The sequence below is a fragment of the Manacus vitellinus genome, unplaced genomic scaffold, assembly GCF_001715985.3.
Source record: "Manacus vitellinus isolate BGI_N305 unplaced genomic scaffold, ASM171598v3 scaffold_60_pilon, whole genome shotgun sequence".
Classification (NCBI taxonomy): domain Eukaryota; kingdom Metazoa; phylum Chordata; class Aves; order Passeriformes; family Pipridae; genus Manacus; species Manacus vitellinus.
This window is the reverse complement of record NW_021940687.1, coordinates 710,627-723,536: the sequence shown is the minus strand read 5'-3', so window position 1 is coordinate 723,536 and position 12,910 is coordinate 710,627. Positions and strand designations below refer to the sequence as shown.

The 12,910-nt window shown below is 46.9% G+C and overlaps 1 protein-coding gene across 1 annotated transcript in view; it reads right to left on the bottom strand.

Moving 5' to 3' along the window:
- GPC1 (glypican 1) overlaps positions 1-11,906 on the bottom strand; it is a 202,788-nt gene extending 190,882 nt beyond the window's left edge. The window contains exon 1 of the mRNA XM_029963676.1: positions 11,718-11,906. The gene's annotated coding sequence lies outside the window, so the exon portion shown is untranslated. The remainder of the gene's footprint in view (positions 1-11,717) is intronic.
- Between the last annotated feature and the right edge of the window lie 1,004 nt (positions 11,907-12,910).

Below are 12,910 nucleotides of genomic sequence, written 5' to 3'. Positions count from 1 at the left end.
ACTGTTTATTATTCATGTATCATGGGACTGATGAAGATTTATGGTCCCATTGTGCTAAGTACTGTATAGTGAAATTCAGAGCAATAGCGAGACTCAGTACTCCAAGACTTTATAAGTCAAAGACAAATTATAAAAACAAGATATTATAATTTAAAGACAGTAATGCACAAATGGGGATTGGAGATACAGACAGATTAAGTAACTTGCCCAAGGTCATGCCAGACACATGTGCCAGAGCAGAAAATTGAACTGGGATCTCTAGAGTACCACCACAGCTTCCTACTCATGTAGGAGAACATTGCTGCTCCTCTTTGATTTGACTGAATGTCATATTTCATAAACTAATAAATAAGTTCAAAAAATGCAAACATTGCATGCCAGTACTGGAAGGATTTCCTTTCACCCACTCCTCTTTGGAGGACCTTCATTAACAAAAACCCTACACAAACACCTGATTTGTCTGCGTGTGGTATAATTACAGCATTGCACAGAATAATTTCAGCCCAAAGGTCTTTTGCAGCCATCCAGTCCAACATCTCATTCAAAGTAGGACAAACTAGAGCAGATGCCCCAAGGCCTCATCTGCTCAAACTCTGAATATCTTCAAGGGTGGAGATGGAAATCACAATACCTCTTTGGGCTCCTGTGCCAGTGTTCAATCACTCAGGTTGAAAAAGTCTTTCCATGTATGAAATGAGAATTTCCCCAGTTCCAGCTTGGGTCTGACACCTCCTATACTGCCCCCATGCACACAAGTCTATCTGTTTTCTCTATTCCCACACATTAAGTAGCTGCAGACAGCACTGGGATCTCATCAAGCCTTCTTTCTTCTACACTTTACTTACTGGACAAGCCAGACTTGCTCCAGTATAGCTGTACCATTCCTTTACAGGCAGCCTGAAATTGGATATCATGCTCCAGATACAGTCTCACAGTCACCAAAAAGAAGGCTATAAGGCACTTCACACTTTTTTTTTTTCCAGATAGAGCATGGAAATAATTTTTTTAAATCAGTTATTATATTTTTATGTATGTTAACTACACAAACCCTGCAGCCTTCAGTTTACAAAACAACACAGCAACATTGTTTTGGCACACCACTTGCTGTTGCAGAGGTCTCAGCACATGCAGGCACACTGGGCCCCAAGAGTAACCACTGCTCCAATAAAGGACACTGGAAAGGGACATTTCACATGTCTTTCTCTCTAGCTGACAAAAAGGATAACCAAATCAGCCTGAGTGATGTAAGATGCTCAAAATATATCAGTGATAGCAGGATAACACAAGACTCCATGTTGCTGGACACACATACATCAGCAGACACATTTAGGAATTTCAGTCCTAAAACCTGTCACTCAGTGTATTGCTAACAGTGAAAAATATTTAATTTACGGCTGTGATAGGAGATCTCTTCAATGCAACACAAACAGTGGCAGCAGTGTTACTAAATAAACTCAAGCCCCCAGACAGCTGATCCAGGATAAGGGGAGAAGTGATACCGCATTTAAACACAGTGGCTTTCTCTCCTGGTTTACAACTGAAATGTACTCCCTGTCAGAAGGTGTTTGCTCTCTGTTTATTTTAACAAGAACAAAGTCACAGCCTAAGCATTGCTTATTTATATTTGCTGGCACCTGTGAATATTTACCAATAAAAATTTTGTATTAATTAGTTCTGCAGAAGTGCTATCAACATTTCTTTTTTTCTTTTAGGTTTCCCCTGAAGGTATAGTCCCTATGGAGCAGCACAATCAGTCCACTCTGCACCAGGCATCCCTCCTGATATGGAAGGCATCTGCTTGGCATGGAGATATTTGGGGCTTTAGTGATCGCACAACTAAACAGGTGCAGGACACCTGGTTATGGCAAAACAAGCTGTTCTCCACGCTGTTGTCCAGATAGGACAAACCAAGCAGGTGTCAGAAGCAAGCATGGCTCCGTACGCAACTGCTCACCTTCATCCTGAGAGGTTGCTGCGTATCTGAACTCAAGCAGGGAACTCTCATCCCACTGGGACAGCAGCACAAACAAGCTGCCATGGGAGCAGCTCCTCCACAGGTGGGACTCAGCCAGCAGCACTGAAAGAAGCAGGTCCAAGAGACCACATTCCCTCCTCCAGCTGAAGCCAATAATGGCCCAGTCTACATCTCCCAGAGCTTGGCAAAATTCCCGTTCCAGAGCTACCACCACATCATGGGCACACACAGACATATACAAAAATACATAAAACTCACGAGTTGCTTCCAGTTTCTTGGCCATAAATTGACCAACAGCAGCAGACAGCTTTTCAAAAAGACAGCTGTATGCTCTATCCTTTTCAAACACGAAGTTACTCTGGATGCCAATGGCACTTTTATACCAACTCTGAAAGTAGAGCAATGGAGCCCTGCTTCCATTTATGGTTACATTTAAACCCATACCAGTGATTCCTTACACACTGCAAGAGCTACATCAAAGTGCAGGTATTGCATCACATGCAAGAGATGCCTTGGCCAGTTGCATGAGAGGTGTGTGAGCACAGGCCAGGTGCACAGGCTCTCACCCACGACAGGACCAGCACACAGCCACCATGCCCCTGCAAAAATTTGTATTTTGGGCACTGAATAGACCTGCCACAAGTCATAGAATCATCGAGGTTGGAAAGGATCTCTAAGATCATCCAGTCTGACCATTAACCCAGCACTGCCAAGCCCAATACTTGCAAAAGGCAGCCTGGAACACTTCTCTGACCTCCACAGGCACTTCCCAATCTCTCTTTCACACCAATCCACAACACACAAGCAGCTGGGGCATTGCTACATCCCACCACCATCAGATAGGATGGGGAGCCTGTGGCAGAGTCCATGGGACTTCTACCCATGGGTTCCCACTGTTGTGCAGCCCTCCCTCAAATTCACAGCAGATGAGTCCCTCAGCTATGCTTTGGCCTCAGAGAGCCTCTCTAATAAAAATACCAGCTGCCACCTCCTCCTCCTCTCTCAACATGGAAGCCTCTCTGAGACCTCCCACAAATGAAAGGGGGGAAAGAGGGGCTTTTTTGCAAGGCTTGTTTGGTATTCTGTCACAAAGCCAAACAGATGTTTGTAAAAATCCAAACTGGTTATACAACTGTTTTAAACTCAAGCAGCTGTGCACAGCAAGCAACTGCATCAGGAGACAAGACCACTGCTCTCTTACATGTAGGGACTAGAGTTTAATAAACCAAACTTCCCATGAGTTATTCCAGCTCTCTCGTCCAATTTAGTGTTTATGGCAGAGGAGACTGCTGGAAAAAGAAAAGTGAAGTGGCTTTTCCAGCTTCATGGTGAAAATCTATACCCAGATGGGGACTAGGACCAGACCTCCCTCCTGCCAGACCCATGGTAATTACAGCACCCAATTTCCACCATGCAGCTTATCTGGGAAGACGGCAGGAATAGACAAGAGATGCTAATACAGCAGCCCTCACACAGAAGTTACTTTATGCTGTGCTTGGCCCTCACTCCAGGATCAATTATACAACCAAATCACTGCAACAACTGTAATGCAACAACATGAACTGAGAGCAGAAGAGACTGAAGTATATTTATTTTTAAAAATGGAAAATTAATCCTAATTTCTGACAGTGCTTTTATTATATTTTTATTTATGAACAAAAATTACAACTAAAAGAACTTCTAAAATACTTATATTTTAGAAATATGCCTGTCTGCTCCAGCTAAAAAGTAAGAGACTTGGGTAAAATTAGTGGAAATACTCCAACTAAATTATACAGTACAGTTTTACAATCCTATAAAATAGCAATTTTTTGCAAGGCAAAACTATTTGTCATAGAGTATTTGCATTTTAGTCATATAAAAGATTGACTGTCTGCATAAGTACTATCATGTTGCTCCCTGAAACCACAGCAAAACTTCTTTTGTTGTTTGGTTTTTTCTTTCTTTTTTTTTTTTTTTTAATACTCCAGAAGAATGCATGGCAATTGAAAAACTGGTTTTACTCATGTTGCTAGCACAGGAGTCTGTAACAGCTGGGTAATTCTGTGCTTCTGATTCATGCTGCAGTATACGAAAAGGCACCAGAAAAATCAAATTAGTTTTATAATCTCTGTACAGTCAATACAATTGTGATTAATGTATTATCTAAAAGTTGGAGCAAGAGCATTGTGAAAAACTGTCACAGCACTCTGCTTATTCAAACTTGAAAAAAGAAAAGTTTTTCGTATCTGAAGAATTCCAAGTAAAACAGGAACACGTTACTGGGCAGAAGTGACTGACCAGGCTCGGAGCTCTGTCACGTTCAGACAAGCATTTTAAGTGTCTGCAGTCTAAAGCTTCACTATTTTTTGCAGAACAATCTGGCAACGGAGGTAACCCGATTCCCTGGGAATCAAATGTTACTTAAAGACAGGTTTCACCTGTGACGGATAAAACATATTCTGAGCAACAAAATGTCAGGCTATATAGACATCAGAGGAGAGGGTGATCTGTCCTTCACGGTAACGGGGAATAAAGGAAATTTTCTGCTTTCATTGAGTTTTGAATTTTATTTATTTTTTGTAACTTTGAGGGGAAATATTCTTAATGCATTGGCAGCTACAGCAACCTTGTGCAATGAAACTACAAAACATGATGAAATAATCTTCAAGCAACTGCTACAAGGGTTCCTGCAAGCTTTAGGATCTCCCTTCCCTAGGTCTCTCCCCATCACGATGGGGCAGAGTTACCCTCACAGCCATCACTAAGACATTGTCAACCCTCCTTTCACAGACAGCAAAACAAGAATGTGACTTTTTACCAGAGAAATTTAAAAATTAAGATACTCTTATGGACTTGTTCCAGGCCAACACCCAAGCAAGGTGGTGTGTCTACCCCACAAACTGCCCACTGTACCTCTCCCTCCTTCTCACAGCTGTGCCTGAGAGTCAGTATTTGGAGCAGCATTGGAAAAGATGGCTCAACTCTGGCTGGACTTATATAGGTGGAAAGCAGGAGTAATTTAAGATCTTCAGAAAGGTTCAATGTACATGGCAAGTTCAGAAGGGGCACATTAAAGCTGAGGAGGGCACTTGAAGGTGACCTTTCTGTCATGCAACCAGAAGTAGCACATCCAGCTCCTTTCTGAGCATTCAACTAAGCAAATGCTCTATGTTTGCAGGGCAGACCATTCCAGGGGACCCGGGAGGCCTCTGCCTGTACCCGAGGCAGTCAGAGCCCAGCCCTGCTACTGCTGCAGCTGCTGCCCAGCACACAGAGTGCAGGCTGTGCTTCCACCAGGAGACACCACTGTGGGACAGGACACCTCGCTGAGGGCAACTCTCTGTGGGGGCTTTTCCTACTGCTCCTCCGAGCAGGAGCAACACGTGCAAATACCATCTTGGAAGCTACCTGTGGGACAGCAAGCAATCTCGTTTGGAGGGAACACATGCCCTGTCACAGAAGTTTGGCAGAGCCAGCAGGGCCGACTGTGCCAGAGCAGCCTGCTGTTTGACATTACCCCCTCTGTGAGGCTACCTGCCTACTACACATACACCAAAACACCCTATGGGGCAAAGAAAGAAACCAATTTAGAGAAATATGTGTTCAGCGGGGCCCTGGGCAGCAAACTGAAATGAAAGCTGTTTTCTCCAAGGAAGCCTGTGGATTTCCACAGAATTGAGATGTCTACTTCCCTGGTCTTCCCCTGAAATTCCCAGTCGGTATTTCCAGCTGAATGCTGGAAGCAGATACAATATTTTTCCTTATACCAGTGACACCTGCCAATCACCCTCCCACCTACCCTGCTCCTCAATTCCACAGTCCCGCAAGACAAGTGACAGGAACACACAAGCTGCTGCCAGGAGACCTAAACTGCAGCACTGGCCCTAGTCACACAGTGCTGAGACTACTGCAGACAGCAGGGTCAGGATATCCCTCAGACCATCAGCTCTCTGAGGCTGGGGCAATCCTTTTATCCTGCTTTCTCTTGCCATACTGTGCCTAATGCAATTTGATGCTGCCATAAAAATAGATGATACTCGACTCCTGTACCCAGCCCAGTGGGCAGTCGTGGGCAGGGCACAGAGCCTGGGCTCAGCTGCTGCTTGTGGGCAGGTGCTCCAGGGCCTCTGTTTTCAGTCATCTTTGTTGTCACCTATGAGGTAAATAAAATCTCTGTCTTTAAATACACATTTTTGACAACCAAGTTAGCAGTTCCCTCCATGCCTTTGGCTAAGTCAAAGCATGCTTAATTATTGAAATCACCCAGAGGAATATATATCTGTCCAGTCCCCTCAATGTCAGACAATTGTACTGAAAGCAATAGAACATTAAACCAACTGTTTCACAGTCGCTGCCAAAACCCACACATCTACCAAACCCATCCGGTGAACTCAGAGTTTGACTGACATGTGTTCTTACATGTTCTTAAACAAAACAGGGCATTTACAGGGCAAGAACAGGAAAATGAGAGATGAGGTGAGCTCTGCAGTTTCACACAGTGGTGCTGGTGGGTGTTTCCAGATATAAATCCATGCAAATTTTTTTGAAAAAGAAATATCAGGCTTTTGCTTCATCAACAAAAGAAGCTGTTGACATAGTTTTGTCAGACACAGCTGATAAGGACAATTATGTGGTGAGAGCTTAGTCATCCATATCACAGTGACAGAAAGGCAGATTCTCCTAAAAATAATGTCAGCACCACAAAACTCTCAGGATCTCAGCACAAAGCCTTCCAGATCCCTGCCATGCTCCAGTGGGCGCGGGAATGTGAGGGCGCCAGGGTGAACCACTAGAGGGAGCCCATTTTTCTCCATAAATCCAATTTCCATAATTGTTCGGTACGCACACATTGTGCAGTCAAAAATCAACACAGCATCACAAAGTGTAAAGTATGCAAATTTCTATGTATATTTTAAGTCAAACAGAGAGATACATAGTTCAGGCATGGCCTCCTCTGACATTCACACCAAAACACTTGCCAGATGGAGGAAAAGGCACAATTCCCTGTGTTTTGCCCCATCAGAAATATCACTCTAAACCCAGCAGGCTACAAAGGCCATTACGATTTGTCCCTAACAAATTCATTTGCATAAATGGGTTGATATTTCATCTGAGAGTTCACCATGGAGCAGCTAACCTTGAGAAATCTCTCTGCCTTGAGTAACTACAACCCAAATGTAACAACCACCTCAAAAAGTACTGGATCAACAGTGTGTCCCTTTTCAATGAAGGATAAAGATCTTTCCTGGGGAGTGGTGGAGCCCCAGATTTTATGTTCCATGCCACAGATGCAGGTTTGCCCCACTTCGCAATTTCCTGCAGCTGAAATGCCCCCAAGATGGGGTTCCATTACCCCCTTCATACTCTGAGAGCCTCGTCAAGTCCCATCCTGTCACCAGACCTGTTCTCTACTTAGATAACACTTCTCCAAATGGCTCCAACACATACACTTGCCAAGGTTTTCATTACAAAAACTAATTATACAGCCTAAAGGACTAAAAGATTAAAAAATTGTTCTGATTCCTTCCAGCTAAAGAGCCAGGGAAGGATCCAAGTGAGATGTGTGACTAGATGGCCAGCAGTATAGCCTGGCAAAGTCCACCTGGCTTTTTTCTGTACCCTCCTCTTCTTTCACTGCATTGCACCCATTGCCTGTGTCAACAAGCTCAACTTAGCAGCAAGCCAAGTCTAGGAAGGATTAATCTCAGGAATAAACAAGCCAAAGCAGAAGTCCAGCCCAAACAGTGAGCAAGGGCCAAGCACATCCACATCAAATCACAACTCTCAAGTCTTCTCCAGTCCATGGGAGAACTATCTCTGCTGGGGAGCAGTCACCCATTCAACATCAGTAATCCAAAGACACCCTCCATGAAGTCAGAGAAAGCTGGATATCCTCCCCAAAACACAATATTTCTTGGTGTACGGTCACTCTCTTCTATCACAAATGCTACTGTGAACCTAAGATGACCAGCCCTTATCACAGGCACTAAGAAGCACACCTAGAGGAGACATCTCTCTCCCTCAGTCACCAGAGCAGGAGACCAGCAATAGGGTGATGGTGTCTGGGTAGCAAGAATGTCAGACAATAAGAATGGAGGCTTGCCACCTCCAGAAGACTCAACAGGAAAGAGAATAACTGGAAGTTGTCAAACTGGTTTCCCACATTTTGTAGCAATCACAGAAAGGGGGTGTGGGTCATCCAGCCAGAGAGCAGGAACATTCTCCAACACACAGGAAAACTTTGCTAAAGTTTGTACATCTTATAGAAGCAAGTGTTGTAACTTTCCCAAACTCAAGGAGCAGGGGACTTTCTCCCAAGCACCAGAAACTTTCTTCTAGGCAGATCTTCACCCAGGTCTCTGGTGCATGGTTGTCTGTCAGGATTGCTAAAACGAGCAGACGCTGCTTTCATGTTTGGGAGTTTTGCCATTGACTTCAAAGTACTGAGATATAACACCTTGTGTATTCCCTAAACACACTTAATAACAGCACCTGACACATTTAAAGTCTTAGACACATTAAAGGCATCGCACAGCATTAGCAAAAAACCAGGAAACCCTGTCTAGGTGGTTCATGAGAAATCTGGTAAACCAAGAGTCTACCCCTGAATCAGATGCTTTTCTATTAGCCAGCTTATAACTGTGTGACGGCTTCTTCAACTCATCCGTACAGCCAGAAGCAGGGACAACCTTCTGGTGAGCTGTGCAGACTTTAGATTATTCATAATCCTTTAAAATCATAACAAAGAATACAGATTAGAAGGTGTAAAGTGTGCAGTAAGTGTTCTAAAACCAACACAAACACAGCCATGTCAGCCTGAGTCAGAGCCTGCATCGTGGGAGGTCACTGAACTCCTTTTGCAGTCATGCTCTGGGGATGCAGGCAGTCCACGGTTTGGCTCCTGGTGCCAGGCTGGTGTGACAGCCACACACCAAGCAGTGCCTGGGGCCAGTTCAGAGCAGACATGAGCAAGGTCAGCCGAGTGTGGCAGCACTGCTTTGGGGGCAAGGCCGTGGGGCTAAGACATGAGTGTTCCCCTTTGCTTCAGGGCAAGCAATGGAAAGAAGGAACAGCTAAGTCACTTTGGAGAAGGAGCAAGTGAAGGGCTTTTGTCTCCAGAGAGCTCAGAAATAAGGTAAAAACATGGTTCATGGGGTAGCTCTTGGGCCTCTCTGACAACATGGAGAGGGCCACCAACAGGAAACCTCTGCATAGGTCCAACTGGAGACAACACTGAATTGACTTCATTAGCATCTCTTAGCTTAGCCAAAAGTTGTTTTATCACAGAATCATCAAGGTTGGAGGAGACCTTCAACATCATGTAGTCCAATCATCAACCCAGCACCACCATAACCCCCTCTTATCCGTACCCCCAAGTACCACATCCAGATGCCTCTTGAACACTTCCAAAGATGGCGATTCCACCACCTCCCTGGGCAACTTATTCCAATGCCTGACTACTCTTTCAGTGAAATTTTTTTTCTAGTATCTAATCTGAACCTCCCCTGGTGCAACTTAAGGCCATTTCCTCTCGTCCTTTCACTTGAGATATGTCAGAAGACACCCACCCCAACCTCACCTGTGTCCATGTGTTTGCACTCACAGGTGTCAGGCAGGCATAACCTGACAAGGCTCCATGCAGATGACAACCCCCACGGTCATCAAGTTGAAGTAATGCCATTGAAACCAATAGCCATTGAAGCAATGACTATTTGGACAAAATGTGGAATTATAAACTGTACAATTCTGCACTTATTACACATGGGTATACTGCAGGAGGGTGTTGAGACTCTTCTTTTTTGGAGACAGCAAAACTGGCACCAACCTCTGCACCAACCTGCACAACTGCTAAAAAGTCCAGATGATAGACAACACTACTTTATCAGGACATTTCTGAAGTTGGTATCTATGTACACTGATGTTTTAACTGCACTGGGTAAGTACTACAGCAACAGAAAAGCGTGTCCCTGACTACATATCAGTCAGGATGAACGCACAGTAATTACCAATGAAAATCATTCAGTCTGTTAGCTGTTTTAAATACCTGGCTATAGTATCAGCAGCAGGTTTATGTGTGGATCCTTCTTCCCCCCAAGCACTTCTTCATATTACTTTCCATGCGGTATTCCTCAAGTTTTCACAGCATTTATCTACAGTTTCCCTGTTTACAGTAACAGCCAGAGGTGCCCAGTTGGATACCTACAATTTTAACTGCTGTTGCTTGAGACTGCCATCGTATATGCTCATAGCAACAAACAGCAGGAAACAAAACTCCTGGATCCCAGAAATCTGCGTCCTGTCACTTTGTGAACCTTAACAACGTGCAGACACAAGATGTTTCGCTCTCTGCTAACCTGTGATATGCGATACTTGTAACGATACGTGATACTTGTAACCACAGCTCCTGCGAGCCTCAGTGACTGCCCCTGTAGTACTATCCCTGTGTACAACGCTGCAGCCACTTCACCAGTGTTTGTAAACATTTTGTCTTCCAAGAATTTTCCACTTGAAACAGGACTGCTAATGTATTCATGTTTGTAATAATTAGATGCAAATTTATAAAAAGCCACTTTCTTGCTCAACTGAATTACTATTCTATTAATAGCGATGTTCAAATTGTCTTGAAACTTGCCACTGTTTAAACTTCAAGGAGTGCTCGTTTTACTTTGGAAATTTACTCTCACTTGTAACTTGACAAAGAAAGTATTAATTTGTTCAAATTGATGAGACATGTATATGCATCAGCCTTTTCCATTCACAGGTCAGATAACAAATTGGTTTCTCTGAAAAACTACCCAATGAAATATTCAACATAAGGCATTCTGTAAGCTTAGATGTGCACTACAAACTGCTGTTTTACTGGGGTGTCCCTGTAGGTTGGCTCTGGCACGTACGCCTGCATGTTTTATGCTTTGTCTGAAGGAGGAAGCTCCCACAAGTGAGGAGAAACCTCTCGGATATGGGTCACAAGTTGGTGTATCAAAACTTAGATGAGAATTTTTTAAAAAAACTACAATACATCAGCATATTTTCCCCAAGCTTTCAAGAAAAAAAAAAAAAAAAAAAAAAAAAAAAAAAAACCCACCCAAACCCACAAACCAGATATTCAATATTCTTTACTATTTCATTGGTTTCTGCAAAGAGGAGGAAATCAAGATTTGTCCAAAGCCAGACCGAAGGCAAGAAGACACACTGAGGTATGTTGCACGATTTTCCTCTGTCATTTTAGTCCTGCTTCGTTTTTATCAAGTGACAAGTACCATTTATACGTTTGTTCCCTATCCAGAAGAAGATTAAAAGAAATCAATTCCTCTCTCATAACCTTGTGGCATTTTCCAGCTCCGACACCAAAACCCATTTCAGTCTGATTATCCCCATTTCTGAACCAAAACCCCGGAACCGTTTCAATTGTACTCAAAACAGAAGCAACGAGACAATGAGAAAAAAGAGAGAACAACCACTGAACACTTGCTGCGACCACCCCCTCTCACAGCTCCGCTCGCATAGCCAGCACCGCGAAGAGACCCTTTCCAGCCCGGGGGTGCTGCAAGGGGTGAGGGGAGCCTGCCCCTCGGGGAAACCTCTCGGGTCCGACTTCTCACCGCCCACGACGCGAGGGACAAGTTCCAGCGGCGGGCGGCGGCGCACCCCCGCCCGCTGGCACCCCGAGAACCGTTGGCCGGGGATCCCCCCGTGGGCTGCCCCGGCCGGGGGCACGGCACCTTCGGCCGCCCCCCGCACACTCCTCCGCGGCACTCACCGGAGATCTCGGCCTGGGGCACGCCGCTGAGGCTGAAGCCCTTGGCCCCATACAGCTGCCGGACCTCGGCGCAGCTCCTCGGCCTTGCTTGCCGCTGTCCAACCGCGAGCCGGGCGGACGGCGACACACAGGCAGCCAAAATCCCCACGGAAAAGACACCGCATCCTTTCTCCGCTTGGCCCCGCCACCTGCCGTTGCTGAAGGCAAAGCCAAGCGTCCCGCGGCGGACTGAAGGCGGTCCGAGGGGGCGCAGCGTGGTGCGGGCCCCCTCCGCGAGCAGGCCCCGGCGGACGGGCGCGGGCCGAGGGCGGCGAAGAAGGGGGAGCCCGGCTGCCCGAGGCGTGGAGGGAAGGCGCCGAGCGAACGTTCAGCCCGGGACGCCGCCGCGGCTCGGGCCGGAGGGGGCAGCAGATCCAAGTTCGGCCGCGCCGCTTCAAAAGCCCAGGAGCAAGTGAGGCGCGAGAGGGCTTGTGTCTCCCGCTGCGGCTGCAATCCCCGGGCAGTCCCGCCGCTTCTTTCTCTTGCCGCCGGGGCCCGGCCGGAGCCGCGGCCGGGGCGGGGCGCGGGCGGGCTGCGGGGCTGCACCCCGCGGCGGCGCGCCGGGCTGGGCTGGGCTGGGCTGGCTGGGCTTTGGGCTTGTGGCTCGTGCCGGCACCGCCTCCAACCTGCGCGCGGAGACCGGGCGGCGGGGCGGCTCCGGCGAGGGCAGGCTTCCCCCGCCGGACGTGCATCACACGGCCCCGCGCCGAATCCCGCGCGGGGCGCAAGCCCCCGCCCGCCCCGCGCCCCCGGCCTGCGGGCCGCTTCCGCGCCCGCAGACCCCGCCGGGCCGGGGCGAGGAGCATCCCGAACCCTCCCCGGGCAGGGCAGGGCTCACGCCAGCCCCAGAGCACTGGCAGCACTCGAGGGGCCGCACGCCGGCCTTCGGGAAGGACGCGGTGACAACGCGCATCAAACCCATCTTTGTCTGTGGCGTGGTCCGAGTGGTCGACCTGAGGACTCCGAGTCCCTCAACGTGGTGGGAAAACAGCCGTATAGAAGACTCAAATTATACCACACTTTGCCAGACCGGCGAGTAGAAAGCATCTCAGCTGAGAGCCTGAGAGTCCCAGCAAGGTCCTGGGGAGGCTAAAAGTGCCCCTTTAAGAGCAGATGCGGAAAGAGAGGTGATTTTCAACGACACGTTCTCAGCT